The 20,493-nt window shown below is 38.1% G+C and overlaps 4 non-coding genes across 4 annotated transcripts; 2 read left to right on the top strand and 2 right to left on the bottom strand.

Moving 5' to 3' along the window:
- Positions 1-6,853: 6,853 nt before the first annotated feature.
- On the top strand, positions 6,854-6,926 carry TRNAH-GUG (transfer RNA histidin (anticodon GUG)). The gene has a single exon. It is a non-coding gene; the product is annotated as a tRNA-His (tRNA).
- A 1,444-nt stretch (positions 6,927-8,370) lies between these two features.
- Positions 8,371-8,441, top strand: TRNAG-UCC (transfer RNA glycine (anticodon UCC)). Its single transcript has one exon. It is a non-coding gene; the product is annotated as a tRNA-Gly (tRNA).
- Positions 8,442-15,706: 7,265 nt separating this feature from the next.
- Positions 15,707-15,780, bottom strand: TRNAF-GAA (transfer RNA phenylalanine (anticodon GAA)). The gene has a single exon. It is a non-coding gene; the product is annotated as a tRNA-Phe (tRNA).
- Positions 15,781-18,115: 2,335 nt separating this feature from the next.
- TRNAS-UGA (transfer RNA serine (anticodon UGA)) lies at positions 18,116-18,202 on the bottom strand. Its single transcript has one exon. It is a non-coding gene; the product is annotated as a tRNA-Ser (tRNA).
- Positions 18,203-20,493: the final 2,291 nt, after the last annotated feature.

Below are 20,493 nucleotides of genomic sequence, written 5' to 3'. Positions count from 1 at the left end.
GGATCTTATTGGAGCTGGGATCCTAAAGAGACTTGGGCACTGGTGACTCGGTTAATATATGCTACTTATATTCATGCTAGAATGACTAATGGTTGGAGAGGGCAAGTACCCGCTGCAATAGCATCCATAGGATTTCTCTTGGTTTGGATCCGTTTCTTAGGGGTTAATCTATTGGGAATTGGTTTGCATAATTACGGCTGGTTAGTTTAGAAACAGTGAAAAAGGTTGAATTAATCAGATTATTGAATTAATCAAATAATTTGATTAATTCAATAATCTGATCTGGTTACAAAAGAGTTTTGTGTGAAAATTGAATGCGAGCAGTAAACAGGTGAGGATGCTACGTGGCAGTAACAATGAGATGGGCACTGGCAAAAGCATAGTATGCTAAAAAGAATATATAGGAAATCTTATGGGGAATCCTAAGTTAAGTGGATTCCCCATCAAAGTTTTCCATATATAAACATTTTTTAACAAAATTTTTATCCTCTATTTTATTGATTAAATAGTAATAGATAAAAAAAAATGAAAATGATACAACACCTTTCATCGCGAAATTATCGATCAAGGAAAAACAGTGACTACTTGGCTGTTCCACACGGGTAGAATCATGTTGGGGTACAAACCGATACCCAGAATCGGTAATAAAAAACAAATCAAAATGAAAATTTCTCTTGGTCCAATATCATTTAGGGACAAGTCTAAGTAATTAACTTTATTATAGCCAAAATATATTTTACGCAACATTGATGATAAATAAATAGGGGTTAATACTATACTGGTTGCTTCCATTGCAGTCACCAGTATTTTGAAAAAGGGGGAATAAGTTGTCTTGGTAACTATTCCTAGAAAAACTAATAACTCGGATACAAAACCGCTCATTCCCGGTAAGGCAAAGGATGCCATTGAAAAGGCACTAGACATGGCGAATAATTTAGGCATTGAAATGGCTATTCCACCGAGTTGGTCAAGGGAAAGGGTCCGCGTTCGGTCATAACAAGCTCCTGCGGAAAAAAATAGAGCTGCGCCTATCAATCCATGGGAAAGCATTTGTAAGAGGGCCCCGTCAAGACCTGTATCTGTCGAAGAACCTATTCCAATGACTACGAATCCCATATGGGAAATGGATGAATAAGCAATTCTTTTTTTTAGATTATATTGGTTTGAACAAATTAAAGAAGCATAAACAATTTGGATTGATCCTATCAATACCAACCACCACGAAATTCTCGAATGAGCCTGAGATAGAATTTGCATATTGACTCGAATTGATCCATACCCACCCATTTTTAGGAGCACTCCAGCTAACAACATACACGTACTGTAATGGGCTTCTCCGTGAGTATCCGGTAACCAGGTGTGAAAAGGAAAGATTGGTAATTTTACTGCTACAGTTACTAGGAATCCTGTGTACAAAAGTAATTCCAATGAAACGGGGTATGGCTTCACAATCAAGTCTTGAATGTTGAAGGACGGTGTTCCACTCCCATAAAAACTCATAACTATAGCTCCAACTAAGAGAAAGACGGAACCTAAGCTGTGTATAAAACGAATTTTGTAGCCGAATAGAGACGTCTCTTTCCGCCCCATATAGAGAGAAGTAAATAAATTGGGATCAATTCTAATTCCCACATAAAGAAGAAGAGAAGAATGTCTCGAGATGCAAATAGTCCTATTTGACCACTATACATAACTAGCATTGAAAAATAAAACAAATGTGTATTTTTAGTGACTGGCCAAAGTAGCCGACGACACTGCTGCAGTAGTAACAAGACCCGTAAGTAGAATCAGACTCATGGAAAGCCCATCTATGCCTAGCCTCCAATGGAATTGAATAGAGTCAATCCAACTAAAATTTTCAAGTAATTGAATGGATTGGTCGTGAATATGGAAATGGCAATAAAATATATAAGTGATTAATGCAAATTCTAATGTACAAATGCCTAAGGTGTACCACCGGACCATTCTACTGCCTTCACTCTGAAGAAATAATGGAATCAAGAAACCCGCAAAAATTGGGAAGAGAACGATTATCGTTAGCCGAGGTACGTTACTCATCATGGGTGATAATTTAATTGTCTTGAAAGTTTTTTGGTAAGTTCAGATCAGCATTCTGACTCATATCATTCCGATTCATATCAAGATCTTTTATAAAGATTCGAGTATGAATCGGTAATGGTATAAGAAAAAGAAAAAAGTAGTATTTGACTAATAATCTTTGATACAACTAATTAATAAGCTAAACCCGTGCTGCGAGTCGTTTCAGCTCCAAGATAAACACGTACACTTAGGAAATCTGTTGGACAAGCGGATTCGCATCTCTTACAACCTACGCAGTCTTCTGTTCTGGGAGCAGAAGCTATCTGATTGGCTTTGCATCCATCCCAGGGTATCATTTCCAGTGCATCTGTCGGACAGGCTCTAACACATTGTGTACAACCAATACAAGTGTCATATATTTTTACTGAATGTGCCATTGAATCCCAAAAGATGCCTTAAAATAAGTTCTATTATAATGGCCTAAATCCACATAAAAGCATAAAAGTATGGAAACACTTTGTAAGACAGTGGAAAATGGATTTGCATATATGGTTTTGGATAAGATTATAAAAGGTATGCTTTCACTCATTTGTGTTGTGCCCATTGCAAAAGCAAACTCTCTTTCTCTCCCTCTTTTCCTTCTCTTCTCTTGTTGCATCTCTCTTCTTCTTCTCTTTGAGCTTCATTGGTTGCATCTATTCATTTCATCTTTTTCTTGCTCGTGATTTTCAGTGAGTAAAGAGAGAGTAGCTTCACAGCTACACTACCTAAAACACTACAACAACCATGGGTGTCCGGATTGGCTCCTTACTTCATCATCACGATGTGAAAGGATAGCAACGTAGGGAGACATTTGAGACTTCCTAACGATATACCCTGACACAACATAAGGAGTGCAATAAAGCAAAGACCAGATTTGACATGGTTTTTATTGATCTACATATGGTTACGAGTTGAGTGAGGTTTGATGTATTTTGGAGGAATCTTAGCTTTTTTTGTTGCTTAGTTGGTTTAGGTCAGCTTGGGCTTTGCCTTGTAGCTTCCCTTACCTCCCATTTGGCACTGTTGTTTAGGAGTCAATTTATTACTTGTGAGATAATAGTAGAGTAATTGTAGTAGTGCTTTGGAATATCTTTCTATTTTCTGCTATCCTCCTCCTTTGCCATTCTAGTTGCTTACGATTTTCCTTTGAAATCCCTTGCTATTGATTCTTTTTGGTATCCTCGTTCTCTGCTATTATACTGGCTCTTCTCTTTGCTTTGATATTCCATGCTATACTTATTCTTTGTCGTCTTTCTTTCTCTTGATGGTTCTTGTGAACGTTTTTGCTTTTAATTGACTTCTGTATCATTGCACTCCGTCGTTCTGCTATCGTTGTTTATGTAGTTCCCCTTTTATTAATGAAATAAAAGGTGTTAATTTTGTAATAATGAAGACGTTATGTGGTTTTTTTCTTAAGAAACCTTCGTGAAATAAGCTTTAATAATATTATAAACATATCAATCATTAATATACCTTGCTTATTATGGCTAAGTGTTTAAAGGCTTCGGGATGTGTCAATATTTTAGAATTTTTGAGCGTGAATGTAAAAAAGACAGCGAAAAGGATTTTACGTTATTTTCTAGACTTTCTGGACTCTCTCTCTCTTTCTAAGTTGAGTTGGCACTTCTTAGATAACCTAAAATCAAATCCAAAATAAGCATACAAAGCATGTTCTCATAATAAAGCAAACAAATAAAGTGTTCTTTTCTTACTTTATCAAAAACAAAGATATAATCAGGAAAAACCAATATAAACTGACCTAAATAAGGTTTTAAAACATAAGTATTATGAAAGTAGTCGAACGTTAATCAAACCAAAAGGCATAACTAAAAACTCATAGTATTCATAACTTGTTCGAAATGCAGTTTTGAAAATATCCTAAGCTCTAATTCTAACTTGATGAAAACCTTGCCTAAGGTTAGTCTTTGTAAAATACTTTGCACCTTTAAGTTAGTCAAACAACTCTTTTACATTGAAAAACAAGTTTAATAATTACCTTATTTGAAGCTCTATCGATAATACAAAGATGTATCGTGTCATCTTTCTTTTTCACTAGCAAAATGGGTAAATAATCAGTGTTTTCAATGGTTTTCTTGACGTATCTGTCAGCTAATATTTTTTACTTTGATAGGGTTCTTTAACTAATATGGTAAAGTTAATCATTTATCTGTACTGTCTAGTAGTGACAGAAGGCAGGCCTACTTTCGCATAATCAACTCAATGACGAAGTATAGCGGTAAAGGGTAGGCAAGCAAATCTCGCACAGACAGCTAGCTCCTGCCGCGCTGTGAATGGTATAGGCTAAATAAATGCTTTCCAAATCAAACGTGCGAGTCACCCATCATACGGCTATCTCATTGCTTGATGGATCTCGCCCAAGCATAGCTAGGCAGGCTAGGCATCTCGACAGAGTGCTGCTTTTAACGAAGTGCAGCATATGGTGGTATACAGACTTCTTTTCTATTATTTGGCGTCCGCTAGGTGCTTTTTCATTGCTAGTAGGTTTCCAAATGCGGGTGGTACAGGCCCTCCGGTTTCCTCTTGACAGCGAGATCTACTCCCGGGATCTTATTATCGTTTCCTATATGGCTTGCCTAATGCTTGATTGGATGTCGTTTAGTTTTTTATTTTTAATGACATAGGTAATTATCCTTTATTGTTTGTGCTATAGGCTGTTTTCCTCGTTAGTTCAATTGCCTTTTAAAGATCTCGCCATTGTTATCTATAAAAATATATGTTTTTTATGCTTGTGAAGCGTGGCCAAGTGGTAAGGCAACGGGTTTTGATTTTGTCATTCGAAGGTTTGAATCTTTTTCGGTGGTTTATTCACTATTTCATCTATCTGATATATAGATATCTATAGCAATCAATAGAGATTGCCTTTTACGTAGGCAGAGCTTTGCATGCCAAAAAAGAGTGATTGCTTTGCTTTACTATGATAAGGCATACACTTGCTGCCAATGACTAGCCAGCCGATCAACACACCTTACCTTGGATTCCCCTTAAAGCTGCTACGGCAAAACAAGATAAATTGCTTTATTTTGCTATGGCAAGGCAAAGCATGCCAAAACTTTATGTTAAACCTCCCCACATGATGGCAATCCGACTAGAAATTTTAGTTCCGATGAGCACGAGCGCTGGGCTGGCTAGTGAAACTCGCCGAGCATAGGATCGCCCACTACAAGACTATGCACATTACCATGCCCTATCAAATGGACCTACGACTTTGAGAACACAAAGTACTCAGCTTTGACGTTAAGGGTTGGCTAGGTAAATTATGAATTGTCAGAGATATAAATTGTCGCTCAAAAAACCTTAAGCCAGGAAAATTCAAAAACGCGTAGGCAGGTGTAATTGGTTTGATTGGCTGAGTGACTGGATCAGAGGGCAATCAATAGGGTATTGTGTAACATTGTAGAGCCAAAACCAAGCGGCTAGGCTGGGCTGTAAGGCCATCTCACGTTCCGGACTCCTGACCTACACTAGGCGATAAGGGTGGATGGATGAAAGGAACATTGACAATCCTTCCTGACATAATGACTCACGGCCTTACCTCTGATTAACGTAAATATGGCAGCCATTCTTTTACATTCAGCTATTGCTCGGTGAACTGGGAGTTGTTTCTTGTCGTTCAATTACTATATAAAAATTTCTCTTAGAATGGATAATAGTAATAATAATACTTGGGTGTATGGTTTAGTTGGTAGAGCATTGGGCTTTTAACTCCCTGACCTGGTACCTTTTTTAAGAATTTGATATATAATGCGGAAAGGGATAGAAACTGGATTATCCAAAATGCCATCTACTAGCAGTCCATAGCCATTGTCTGAAAGCCACTTATCAAGTCTGAAAGCTACTTATCGAGCCTGGATCCATATGCAATTCGCCTAGCTGTAGTAATTTAATGAAATCTTATCAGCTGCGCGGATCCTTAACATTTGAAAATAAAAGAATTCCACTTACTAGGGCCTTGTTTGCTCTATTCAGAAACGATTACGAAAGAGGAGAATTGAACTCCCATGAGTGGCCTCATTATCACCTCAAGATAGCGCGTCTACCATTTCGCCACTTTCGCTGGCTGTTGTATGGATATTGATTAAGATTTAGGAAAAAAAATCATGTTATAGAAGAAAACAAGCCTTCGTTCAAAACAATCCGCTACTAAATGAAACTAAACTAAATAATAACAATTACACCCATTGGGAATAATAATAATAATGAGCTGATAAAGATTCAAATCTTTTCCTTTCATCTCAGCTGGCTTCGTATATGCTAAGCATATTCGGTTACTTGGTTCCTTAATAGACGGATATGAACTAATGAAAGAGTGAAAAGGTTGGACAACGAGAAAGAAACATAGATAAATGAAAACCAGCTACAAAATGCGGCAAAAATTTTATGTCTTGATAAGATATTTAGGGCTTGACCAAATTAAAGCAAGCTCCATAAATAAAGCGCAACTGGGTGGTTTCAAAAAAGGATTGGATTAAGCAGGCCAGGTAAGGAAAATTCCTATTGTACATTTCCTTTGATGAGAGCTTTGTTTGCTCACTTGGTGAAAATGGTAGACACGATAGACTCAAAATCTGTTCCATTATGGGTTATCGGTTCAAGTCCGATAGTGAGCATATTTGCCTATTAAGATGGGTAGATAAGAGAAACGAAAGCTCTGTCTCATTTTAACCGATTCTCCTTTTATATTTAGTCAAATCGATCCCAGACTTGCTTGGGCCTATATTGGATCTAAAGGAGCTTGCAAAGAGCCCCGAGGGCGAGTATAACTTAATAGGTTAGAGTGTCAGATTGTGAATCTGAAAACACGGGTTCAAATCCCGTTACTTGCCAAAAACATACTATTTCGACGCGCTTGACTGCTATCAGCAAACGATACAAACAGTTATAAATATCAAAAACAGACGGAAACCATTGTTTGTAGCTCAAGGAAGGCTGGCTTTGTTTGGGAAACTATTGTTTGTAGCTAAAGGAAGGGCCATTGTATTAGCTTGACTCGGGATTGTTAAATATGAAATCATTATGGCCTTGTTCTTTCTTTCGTTTCGTTAGTTTCGGGTGGCCAAGGTCACCTCCAACTAGGTAACATAATGGCAATGTGTTGGTCCTGGAATGACGGTTCGACTCCGTCCCTAGTTTTTTTCACGAAAGTGGTTTGGTCGAGGGTTTGCCCTTTTTCCTTTCCCTCCACCTCGGCAACCATCACACGGCGGCTTAGCAGCTAGAGTCTCGTGGTGAAGAACCCACTTAGCTGCAGCATAACGAGCTTTAGTATGGTAGGCGGTATTGATATTAATTTTGCCAATCTAATACGTGGCTTTACATAAGACACCATGCCTTAGCCTCCCGTGTTGACAATACTTGAATAGCCCCAAGTAGTAAATACTGCATAGTAGGGGTGATAGTATACTGCTTTGTAGGACCCCGAAGGATACTTAAAGCCTTGCTTTGGATTGAAGGGAGCTGCCATTGGACTGAGATATATCGCAGGTACCTCCCCTACCCGGCCCGTCACAGGGAAAACTATAACCAAATTCCTTTTTATCTGGCATGAGTTTGGAACCACGCACATCTAAAGCACCTTTCACTAGAATCAACGTGTGTAAACCCAAAGCAATAGCGTGGTGAACCTCCGGGTCCAATACTGAAAAATAATGAGTTACTATTATTATTAATAGCATCTAACCAACCGGGTAACCATAAGCTCTGACCAGCTTTTAATGCTGGGCTATCTGTCGAGGATAGAAGTACGTCAAAACCATACGAGACTTTACTTTTAACAAATTTCATTTCTTTTCGTTTCCATTCCTTTAGCCGGCCAAAGGTCTTTTTGATATGATCCCAAAAATGCCTATAATCTTAACAATGCCCAAAGACTTTCTGATAGCAAAAACAAAGAAAATACCATTTCTCATAACTCCAGGTCTTAAGGCCCGGCTTACAATGGATACGGATCCCAAAGACCGGGCCGATATACATTAGGGATCTAACCTTAATCTTAACTCTAATGGTGCGAGTCCTTTTTTTGCAACCTTAACGGATCGCAACTCGCTAAGGAATTTTCGCTTACTCATTGGAGAGATATGAACGGAAAGTTTTCATCGATGGCGTTCCATGAATCATCGTATATGAAACGAATTAAACATAAATAATCCATCACTTGCATTTTACTAGGCGCTTGAGCAAGACAAGGTCTTTGCGCACGCATGGAAGGCCACTTTGGTTAATTTGTATTATAGAAACGATTTATTTAGAATATCTGGGAATGAAACTTAAGCGAATATAGATTAACGGTAGATTATCTGCCTTCCAAGCAGAGGATATGGGTTCGATTCCCGTTATTCGCAAGTAACTTTTTGACAGGCAAGATAAGAGATGGCCATAAGGAAACTAACATTAAGCTAATGTTGATTTTCAATGGGTCATCCTATGCCTATCATCATCTCGGTGTTTCTTAGGTAAATGGAAGTAGAGAAAGAAATGGGATTTTCATTTATGATACAATCTTATTGTATGTTGATTTAGCAAACTAATGTCTCCAAACGGGCCTTCATTCCGAAGCGCTGCAGGCTTGGGCCGGCATGCCCGGACAGGAAATTTATTTGGCTGGCATTACGGTTTTCACGCCCTTCGGGTGGACGGAGTCGAGTTGACTTAATTAGGCTAATGGATCATAATGTGCTCCATTAACTTTTTTGCGAAACCGTCGCACCTAGCCTTGTCTATTCACAAGGACTTGATTTTCCATTCAAAAATTACATGTCAGCGAATAGAATCATCAGTAATGATATTGTGCTTAAAAAGGCAAATAAATGAAACTACTTAAGACACAAATAAGAACCCAATAAAGAAAATGGAAAGTAATTTGTACGGATAAAAGGAAAAATACCTATAAATTTCTTTGATTGTGCAGAAAAAAGGCTGGACAGGTACATGTTAATCTAAATCGTAGGTACTTTGAGATAAAAAGAAAAAAACCCATACCTACTAAAGATATGGCGTTGTGGCTTAAGACATTGGTTTATGAGTCAAATAATTAAGTTGTCTTGCTCCGAAACAAATTAAATACACATCATTATCGCTAATACAAAAATCAGAATTGCCATGAAATATAGAGCTTCAGTTAAGGATATTGCTCATATTTACTATGTTTACCTGATAACAGCAAAAGCATTAAAGAAAGCAGCTTTAGGAGTTTAGATTCAATTTATTCCTTTATGGGTAATCATTTGTTTTGGCATGAAAGACCTCCTTTCAATAAACTGCCCTAACTATATATTAACTTTATTAAGAAATGTTTAATGTTGTTTGATTTTCTTCTTCATATTCGTATAAGGCAGCATTAAAATTGAAAAAGTTAATGGCTAAAGGGCAAAATTTATCTGATGTTGCTTTTCAGCATCATATTATTGGAAGCCGGGACCGGAATTGAACCGACGTACAAAGATTTGCAGTCCTCTACATAACCACTCTGTCACCCGGCCTAAAAGTAAGATCACTGTGAACATCTTGCTTTGAAATCTCGATAGATTTCAAACTTAAAGAATCTATCCAAGTACGTTATCTCTTCCTCTTTTTGTTCATAACTTTAAATATACAAAATAATGCATGGTCTGATCAGCTAACGGCTTTGCTATTAATTAAATTGGCATTAACTTAAGCAAAGGCATCTTGTCTGGTTGACAGCAGATTATTTATAGTATTGTTATCGCCAGAAAACACTTTTTTCCATTTTTATTTCTAAATGAGTTAAGTTAGCTTAGCTCATTTGCTCTTCCGAAGAACACATTACCTTTTGCCTTTAGCTTGCCTGCAATAAGCCAATCGATAAGGCCAAAAGCAGTTATCATGTCTCCTAAACCGGTCTGGGCTTTGCTTGCCTGGTGGACCTTTGACAGACAAACAAACAAGATGTCCTATATTATCTTATTTTTTATGATAGCGTGAGCATTCGATCATGGCTTTTACGGAAATCAATTCCCATTTAGTTTAAGCACTTCAAAATAGGTTCTGATAACATATCATCATACTCAATATCTGAAATATCAGATTCCGCTGGTGAAGTCTCTTTTATTGAGTTTTTATCTTAGCCTTCATTAACCTTATTGTTTGTAGTTTTTTTGTATGAAATCCTTATTGGCCATTTTTATGCAGTGTGCATTAAATGCACAAAGATTAGACAACCGGAATCATAACGTACGACAATATAAACACGATATCGAAGCAAACCCATGGAAAATCCGAACGCCATGCAACTTTCTTGTATGATAGGCTTGCTAATGAATATACGTAGGAAAAAGAAGAAAGGAATTAGTAAGTACCACTTACTTAATTTCAAATCAAAATTAAGATTAAATAGAGATATAGGTAGAAAATGACTCCAAATTTGGACAGGTTGCAGCCTTTGGTCCTTATTTTTGTTCTTCCAGCGGTAATAAATTTATAGATATTTTACCATTAACATCCTTTATATAACAATGCTAAGATTGTCTTTATATCCGCAGCACGAAACTATCTGGATTCCTGACTATTTTAGTATTTATAGGAAATCTGTGTATTTAAATATTTGAATTTCGGATCCGATTCTACTTTTATCTGGGTATGTTATAATATAGCTATTTTCTTATTGGCCATTTTTCTTTTGTTTTTATTGGCAAATTGGTTGCATCTACAACCGTGTATAGAAACCATTAATTAAAGGTTCTTTAATGTCTCAATTATCATTTATCAGGACTTTTTGGTTAATGTAAGTTCCTTATCAATGATTAGATACTTAATTTATATAGCTATTTCTTTATTAATAAAGTGCGGGGGTTGGATTTGAACCAACAGTCTTCAGATCATGAGCCTGACGAGTTTGCCAATTACTCTACCCCGCAGAACCATCTTATTGATTATTCAATTAAACCTAACGTTAGAAAGTATTGCTAGAACCTTCAATTTGACTAAATTTTGTTATTTCTTTTCAAGAAACTATCATTTCCTATTATGCAAAAATTCTTATATTAGATGACAATAACCGATTTAAATGACTTATAGACAAAAGTCTACTTTATATAAACTTTCAAACAATCGTAAACTAGACACCCACCTTTTACATATAACGTTTACTTAATTCCCTGCTTTACCGGATCTTAGCACCCAAAGTCTGTCTATACAAACCTATGGCCTGTATTCGGAGTTTCCTTGAGGTTGGTCAGGCTTGAGGCCACCCTAGCCCATTGAGTGCTCTATCCCAAACCATAAACATTGTACGCTCTACTGCAATAGATTTCGCGGAAAACCAGCTATATCCGATCTTGGTTGGCCTTTCCAAGCCGCTCTATCTTTCGATCGAGATTAGACTATACGTTTTCCCATTCCCAATGTAATTTTTAAGTTAGATCACGAATGCCATAAAGATATCCCCATTACGGTTATATTAGAAGCAAAATGTAGTAATAAACTTATTTTTAAAGACGTAATCCATCTGTTAGCCAAAATTAGGTCTGTCTGCTGCAGCCACGTCAATCCTAGCTAGTCATTGTTTGGAATGACTGCAGCCACGTCATTCTAAACATTGTCTAGCTTTTGCTACCGCATTACGGTTATATTAGAAGCAAAATGTAGTAATAAACTTATCGTTCTAAACATTGTCTAGCTTTTGCTGCCGCATGTATTAGAAGCAAAATGTAATAGGTAAGTTAGGCAAGGCGAATCATCTTACATTCCGGATACTGAGTTAACCGGTCAGAAGATAAGGACCGGGACCCCAACAGGCCAAAGCCACTGCTTTTGAAAAGACTTCTTATTGTAGTTATAGTCTTACCGTGATATGTTCTTTTTGGCAGCGCTTGAAGTGCTGGCCAACAATGGAGTTTTTCAGCTTAACGTGAAAATATTTTTGTCATTTTAATTGATGACTCCGCTTGCCGATTGCATGGAATGCAAATTGAAAGGGGATATCAAAGTCAAAAACCTCATCACTTTCATTAAGAGAATTCAGCCTCATAGCGGTGATTTACGGTCATCAATGTGATGTGATCGCAGCGTTATGCGAAAACAATCCGGACTGTCCAACCACGTCTCCCGGTAATTTCCAGTACATATGGCAGAAAAAGGCGCTTTTCACACATCGAGGTCAAAATGGCATCGGGTGTTTCACGTCTTATTAGAGTGCCGGAGATTTCTTAACTTACTTAAAAAACAAAAAAAGGCAACTATACTAAAGCAAAGAGGTACTGGGGCCATGGTGAGTTCAATTGATGGGTTTAGAGCGAATTTTTTTTTTACAACAAAGATTGCTATGGCGCAACCCGTTTGGATTGGCCGAATAGGTTCTTATTAATCGATTGTTATTATACAAGAATTCTTGTATCGCTCATGCAGATCTTCCATCTACCGGAAACCAAAGGATTCATTGCTTTTCCTTTTTTGTCGAACTTGTATAAACACAACCCTATTTGCACCTATCAGTTACGAACTTGCTATTGTTATGAAAGACAACCCCTAGGCTCAGTCACAGCAACGAGTACCGAACCGTCGTTCCCACGGCTACAGTACCAGGAGTTGCTGCTGAGCCAGCCCGTTCAAAACAGTACTTCTGTCTAGCAGAAACTATTAGCGACATCCCTAGAACAGTATTCGTATCGTGAACCAATGGCCACTTTTCCGGTCGAAGGAAATGCCTAATAAATAGTCAAATACTGCACTCTTTAGCTACTGTACTCCGGAAACAAAGTAAGGGAAAGCCCCGTACGTCAAGAGCTGCACTGCTATGAATCAAAGACTGTCTGCTCGCCGTTTCCGGCCAGTATTGCGGGTTCAATGGCTTTATACGAATTAGCTGTTTTTGACCCATCCGATCCCCAGAAATGGAAATTGTTAATACTGGCACTGTACCTTAAGTGGGAGATGGAATAGCCCGCATTCATGGTTCGAACAAAGTAATGGCTGGAGAATTGGTAGAATCTGAAGATGGTACAGTAGGCATCGCTTTGAATTTAGAATCTGATAATGTTGGCTAAGTACTGATGGGCGATGGTTCGACCATACAGGAAGGGGGTTCCGTAAAAGCAACGGGAAAAATTGCGCAAATACCAGTTAGTAATTCTTTCTTAGGCCTTTAAGCCAGTAAATGCTTTGGCCCAACCGATCGATGGAAAGGGTCAAATCCCAGCTTCTGAGTCTAGATCAATTGAGTCTCCCGCACCATATGGGAATTATTTCAAGACGTTCCGGTGGCGGAAAACGACCCGAATCTGCAGGAATTCGGGAAGGTTGAAGCAATGGCCAAACCTCCTTGAGGCTACAGCAATAACGTCATAAGCAATGACACTTAACTAAAGCACTTTATCCTCGCTTTCCACCTTTTATCTAGGGTTAGGAGGATCACGCGCCATAATGCCGGATCTCCATCTTTCTTTGTTGGTTGCTCTCCAGTCGCAGAATTATGAATAGTTTCACTAAAAATAAGTTTATTGGCTTGAAAAAAAAAATGAACCAATCCTTTAGCCTGGCAACCTGTACTATTTTTGCTGCCTCCAGCAACCTGTTGCAACTAACTTCATATTCAGGATGAAACAAGACAATTATGCCAGATAGTAAGGAATTACAAGTTTTCTGCACTAGAAAAAGCTAATAAATGGACTCGACCCATTATATATTTTTCCAGTAGTCATTTTAGGGACGTTTGCATGTACTGTGGGTCTTGCGGTTCCGGAACCATCAATGATTGGTGAACCAGCAAATCCTTTTGCGACTCCATTGGAAATATTACCCGAATGGTACTTTTTCCCTGTCTTTCAAATACTTCGTACAGTTCCCAATAAATTATTGGGGGTCCTCTTAATGGCGTCCGTACCGGCGGGCTCGTTGACCGTTCCTTTCATAGAAAATGTAAATAGGTTCCAAAATCCGTTTCGACGCCCTAAAATCTTAACCACGAAGGCACCCGCTTGCCCAAAATAAAATGAATTAGCCGGATTGCTGCTTTATGACACTTGCTAGACCTATAAAAAATGTTATGATCTCCAGACCTATAAAAAATATTATGATCGCAGAAAACAAACATAATCAATGCGATATAGCCAGTCTTTGCTATGGCATGCGATAAGCCATATTCGCGATCAGCTGCATTGTCTGGCCTGGCAAAGCAATATGCAGCGATGGCAAGCGATTGGCGCGTAGGCCTTTTAGATAGAAAGTAACGAAAACATGCAGAGACAGGAATCAGCCAAAGAGTGCGGGAGATTGATTGCAATACTTATCAGTCAAATAGTTAGAAAGTTGGCCTGCTATGATTTAACGGTGCTAACCAAGTGGAAGAGCCGTCACTCTTAGGATAAGAGTGACTCTGTGGGATAACAAGCTGATCAAAACATCTTAGGGAAGGTTTAGCACCTCGATGCTGAAAGCCATAATCAATGCGCTAATGCCTTTTAGTTAGCGTGCTATGATAATATATATTTATTAATCTGGTTGTTTTTTTTTACCATTATCTTTGTCCCTGCAATCATGATCATTAACCGGATTATGCGGTTTCTTTTGTTTGCATTTCTTATAGCTATTATTTGAATTAGTATCTTGGAGTGAATTGCAAGTTTGTTGCTTAAATTGGCTTTTATCTAAAGCTTTTATTTTTTCAGCAAATATTCTTTGGTGGTTAAAGTATTTTGTAAAGTTAAGAAAGATCCGTAACCATATTTCTTTTTCAATAATGCAAATGCAAAAACGGGCTCAATAAGAATCTGTTTTTCTGGAGTTCCAAAGGCTAGCATGACATCGTTATGTACGTAAAGACCTAGAGTGTGGAAACCTAGAAATAAGCTAGCCCAACTTAAATGGGATATTATTGCTTCTTTATGCTCCAACATTCTTGACAATACATTGTCTTTGTTTTGTTCCGGATCATAATCCCTAATGAAGAATATGGCCCCTACCATGATAAACCCAGCAATATATTGGTGATGGGTATAAAGTGGGTGGTAAAATCTTGTGCTATAAAAGCATAAGCAGGTAAGGCGAATCCAAACAGCAAACAAAGCACAACTATGATTCGTTTATAGGATTTGAACCCGGTTCGAAGCCATTCCTTTGACACCTTAAACTGGCAAATTCTACCGTTTCCACTGCTTAAGTTTTGTTCAATCCATAAACACGTGCAGTTCCATCCCCGACCGTTATCACTCAACCGGTCTCATCCACTGACAATTTAGTATAATAGTCGGTAATTCTTCTTTCCAGGATGGTTATTTTGTTGTTCTAGCTTTAAACAATCTCATTTTTTCTTTGATTTGCGTTTCTCTCTTCTTCAATGCCATAAACGTTCAAGAGCTAATGCATATTGAGCAATTCTTCCTGCATGTCCACTGACTTGTAGCCGGAACATTTCATCATAAAAGGCCTCTATTCAGGGCGGAAGGGTTAAGGACCTACCCGGTGTAAGGTCCGAGACTTAGGCAATAAAATGAAATGATCACTTTTGGCATCGTTTGCAAATAATATCAAAATAAGATTAATGTTAGGATCAAACAAATAGAGAGCTCTGTAGCTTTAGCTAAGACTCATAAGCTGCGGGTTTAATTGCATTTAGTATATAATTGTCCAGAGATTTCAATCTAATAATTCGCTATGTTTAGAAGTGGATTTGAACCACTGACCCAAGGATTTTCAGTCCTTTGCTCTAACCAACTGAGCTACCTAAACCATAAAAGAAATCATTGCCAATTATTATTACGTTATCTCTAAAGATTGTTAATTCATTTTGCATCTGTTAGCATTGAATCCGATCTCTCTGTCCTGATTCTTGCCAATATGAGACGGAGGTTTCTTGACTTACTTAACAGACAAAAAAAGGCAATCTCTAGTTAGTAAAGCGTTTCGAGGTAGCTCGCTGAGACGAAGCGGTTCAATTGATTCCGCTACTTGCCTACTCTTGGCGCTGCTAAGAGGTGCCCTGTCTGTGAGTTCTACCCCTATGAGTTATTAAATGGTTGTCTCTCTTTCCTAGTTTTCATTGGAGCTGGACGTGGCTATCCAAATAGCCACTTAATGTTAGAAAACGAAACAAACTTCATGATTCTTTGGGCCCGGGTCCGTATTCCACCGAAGCCACAGTTTCTTGTGATAATCGATTCGTTTCAGTTGTTTGGCCCTGAAAACTTGTGACTTGCAAGCAAAAGGACTTTCGGTCTTAGGTTTTAGAAATCCTTCCCAATAGTCAATGCGTGAATACTGAAAAGCATATCTTGGGTCAGTACGGGAACCAGATCGTGTTAGATAAAATAAATTAGGATAACGAGCCGCTTCGATACATGGACAGTCCCCGGATCACAAACCAATGGATGTAAGCGAATGGCGCGTCAGAAAGTTAGCTTGAATACCTAATCTATGTCACTCCATCGATTCTGCCGCCTTATGGGATGACCAGATTGCAAGCGAGAGGTCAGATTACGAATCACTCGGTAATCCACATTGGTGTAACAAAAAAGATGGACCCACGACCCGCAATCCAGATTCCCATAAAATCGCGCAACAAAGACGACTTTTTTGTTTGTAAGGTCTGTTATTGACATAGTTGCCCACGTATGCTATCGATGAGGGCATCCATAGCTTCCTAGACGAGATGACCACGCCCCTAAAATCAGACCAGCACTTCATCCGGCACTTTAGGCGATGAAGCGCGATGTGGAAAGGGGGATAAGAAGCAATCTTATCTACTTTGGAGTTTACGCCTGATGGATTATTCAATCCATATTCATACGATGCAGCCAAGTAAGTGGGGCTAGCGCCCGCAATTACAAAGAGTAATGGGTGATAGGGACTGAAGGAACGATGGCTGGCTAAGTAAGTGGTAACTTTTCTTTTTAGGGATCCAACGTTTGGAATTTTCCAATCGCATAAAGGGTCGAACGCCATTCAAATCGTTGCACTTTGCCTTTCCCTCTTCCCTTCAGTCGAGTGGCTGAAGCCCCTCTTCTTTTAGTCAATACGCTAAAGCTCCTCAAAGCTTTGCTTTGCAAAGCAGAGCAAAACAAAGTAAAGCAAAGCAAGCAAGAAAGTCTATAAAAAATAAATAAAAATAGCATAACGAATGAGGGACATGACAAAAGGATTGGCCCTTCAAAACATTTCAATATTACGTTTTATAAGCACCTTATTGTAAGTAAGTAAGTTTTTGTGTTCCAACATTATGTTTTTGCCAATACCTTGCGTCTTAACATTATATTTCTAATTATTGCATGCTGAAAAGTTTAGTCTTTGCGTTCTCACGTAGGATATAGCGATTTCTAAACACCTTGCCGTTTAGTTATTGCATTTTCGTCACGTCACGGGTTCGCGATTTCTAAGTATGATTTACTTTAAAGCTTACCATTTAAAAAGCGCAAAATACCATTGAAAGCGAAAAGGCTAAGCTTACCTTATTGTATTGAAGACGTTGCTTATCTTTGAAAAAAGTCGATTAACGATAGCCCAAGCAAAAATACCTTTTTGATTTGAATAGACGTTGCCGACAGCTCGTGCCTATAGGTGTTGGGTTGAGTCCCATGTTGCCGTTGCCATTACCATTTTTAGAACCTGGCAACAGACTTTTACAAAGGTGATAAGCCGGAGGAAGATGAGATGACGTCAAATCAGCATGCCCCGTTATCTCTAGGCGACGCATGTGCTACAATATTGCTAGAGATAAAGAGTCGCGAGGGCGTCCCTGGGTCGTACGTCTCCGCTTATATTGGTTTTTTACGTATACACTTAGTCGCAGAAAGCAGTGTAATCAAATGCCTAAAGGTATTCAGGTTGCCGGGATTGGGTTTATGGTGGTCCACATGCTGATGGACCTCCCAAAATGTTCCTTTCACCCGTTTGATTGCCAAGCAGCTTGTTATCGTTACTCGATTGCTCTTGAGTCGTGGTTTCAGGGGATGCAGTGTCGAATGGTGGCAAAGCGATTTGGCTTGGCTCTTAAAAAGCTAGCTTTCCCAATCAAGTTAGAGGGATGAAAAACATACTACATAAAAATGCTAACTTCTAACCATACTTACGGATGAAGAGGGATTCGAACCCCCGGTATTCAAAAGAATACTTCGGTTTTCAAGACCGACTCTTTAAACCGCTCAGACATCCATCCATTTTTTGGCAAGATTATGAGCCATCAATAATCAACCAACACAGGTTTTTGTAAATTACATGCAACACAAAAGAAAAACAAATAGGTCATATTGGCTGGGATGGGGGCCTAATTGATTTCTTTTTTTTCTCATCACATCTATTTTGGATAACACTGGTTAATAGATTCCTTTTTTTTAAGCTCAGTTATCTTTTTTTGCTTGTGTAAAGACAATCACTATGTTACGCTTTATTGAACACAACAACTAACATAAGGGTTTCTGTGGAAACTAAACTATAGGAATCCTTTCTAGCAAGTAACTAAATGGCTTGGCAAACCTCTAGCAAAGCTTTGACAGTTACGGGCTCCGCTTGACCTTTTCCATTGGCCGTATGGTCGACCAAAATTGATTGCGATTACTGAGGGCAAAAATTTCAAATTGCAGCCTTTTTGCTTGCCAGGTTACGATCTTTTGTCTTGACGCAGGCTATAGCCTAAATTACAAAGAGCTACAAAAGCATGCTGACTTAACGTCATCTCCATTTTTTGTTGCTTTCCATAATACATTGAAATTACTGTAATTTTTAAAGTAGCAATAAAAGGAATATCAGCTAAAGCAACGCATTGCATTGCTTAATAGTTTTAAGTTATCATTTAATGTAATCTACTTTAAGTTTGCAATAAAACAAAACATCAATGATAACGTTGCATTGTGGGATAATAAAGGAGATCTCTGTGATCAAGAAGAATGATTCGTAATAGCTTAAGTTTACTAGAATAACTTTACATGAGTTTGCAGGGGAGAGACAGAAATGTAAAGCTCACCTTTGAAATAACGAACTGATAAGCCTCAAAAGCAGATGTGTCACCTTTTTGTGGCTTCTATAGCGAAAAAAGGGATTCGAACCCTCAACCCCAGCCTTGGCAAGGCTATACTTTACCATTAAGCTATTTTCGCTGGCTCTCTTTGCACCTTGGCTGTTGAGTTAATTGGAATCATTGATTTGCAATTGACAGTTGATTTTGGCAAGTTCAGACCACCAATCTTAGGAAAGGCAAAAATTTATATACGAAACCACGTAAAATGTTTCGCCTTTCTTATCCCCTACGAGAATCGAACTCGTGTTTTCGACATGAAAAGACGATGTCCTAACCATTAGACGAAAGGGACTTATAGGCAGGCACCTGGCCTTATATTTTATGATCAAAATCCTGGCTGAGGATTCGTTAGTTGCTAATGTTTAAATAGTTCTAAGATTTGACAGTAAATAAGTGTGCTAAGGCATTTGCTTTATTACTTTTGTATGTTTTTTGGGCATGTGTTTATTTGTTTACTGGCTATTCTCAATATATGTGAAATTGTTGTCGGTTTATTAAACCATCTAAGCATTGAGTAGAGGACACCATTAAGAACCAAATCGGCCTCATTTAGCATATCACGAGCATTCAACACGGAATTGATTATTATATATTATTGTACCTTTAGTAACTATATCCGTATTAGATATTCTATTTTATCATCTGAAACAAGTAAGAAGATCTAATCCATATTCAACTTATTAAAGAATGTTAAAAAATAGTAATTTACTTAAGTCTATGAGAACATTTGTATAAATATTAAAGCAGTGCAATATTGACCTTGTTGAGAGAATTGGATGATAAAACGCACTTTATGCCAAATCAATTCAACAGTTAATAAAATAAATAGCATAATGGATGCGAGCATGATAAAAGCAAGCATAATTAGCTTTTTAAGCACCTTGTCGTTTTTGCGTTCCAGGATATGGTGCTTTCCAAACACCTTGTCGTTCTTGTGTTCTATGGCTAACGTTTTTGCGTTTTATGGCGTTTTTCAAACAATAAGTTCTTCAGTGCTATAAGAATCAACGATTAGACTGGTCCTTAGTTAGTGGGCCTTTGGCCTTGCCGATGATAAAACGTTTTATTGTTAGAAATCGATTTTAGGTTGATATAGAAGACATAATAAATTATTGACTCCTATTCAGTTAAGTGACGTTTTGTCGTTGATACGCTAAAGCTCTTTGGCAAGCGGTTTTCTTATAGTGTCGTTAGCCAACATCCGTTTTCTTGCATAAAGAAACAGTCATTACCAATCGAATAGAAGATAAAAAAAATAAACTAGCATTGCTTTGAAAGGTTTGTATAGATTTGTTTCATATAAGTATTGGTAACGGATGCACTAATCAATCGTTTTGCCATCAAAGTCCTTGAAACAATTACTTCACATGTGCCGGCAAAGTGCTGGCAAGTCATATCCTATTTCTTGCCGGCAAGAACTTAATATTTAAAGC

Source organism: Lygodium microphyllum, unplaced genomic scaffold (assembly GCF_053477565.2).
Source record: "Lygodium microphyllum isolate KBCC unplaced genomic scaffold, Lygodium_microphyllum_v1.1.10 scaffold_42, whole genome shotgun sequence".
Lineage (NCBI taxonomy): Eukaryota > Viridiplantae > Streptophyta > Polypodiopsida > Schizaeales > Lygodiaceae > Lygodium > Lygodium microphyllum.
Note: the sequence above shows the minus strand (reverse complement) of the source record. Positions and strands in the feature narration are given on the sequence as shown.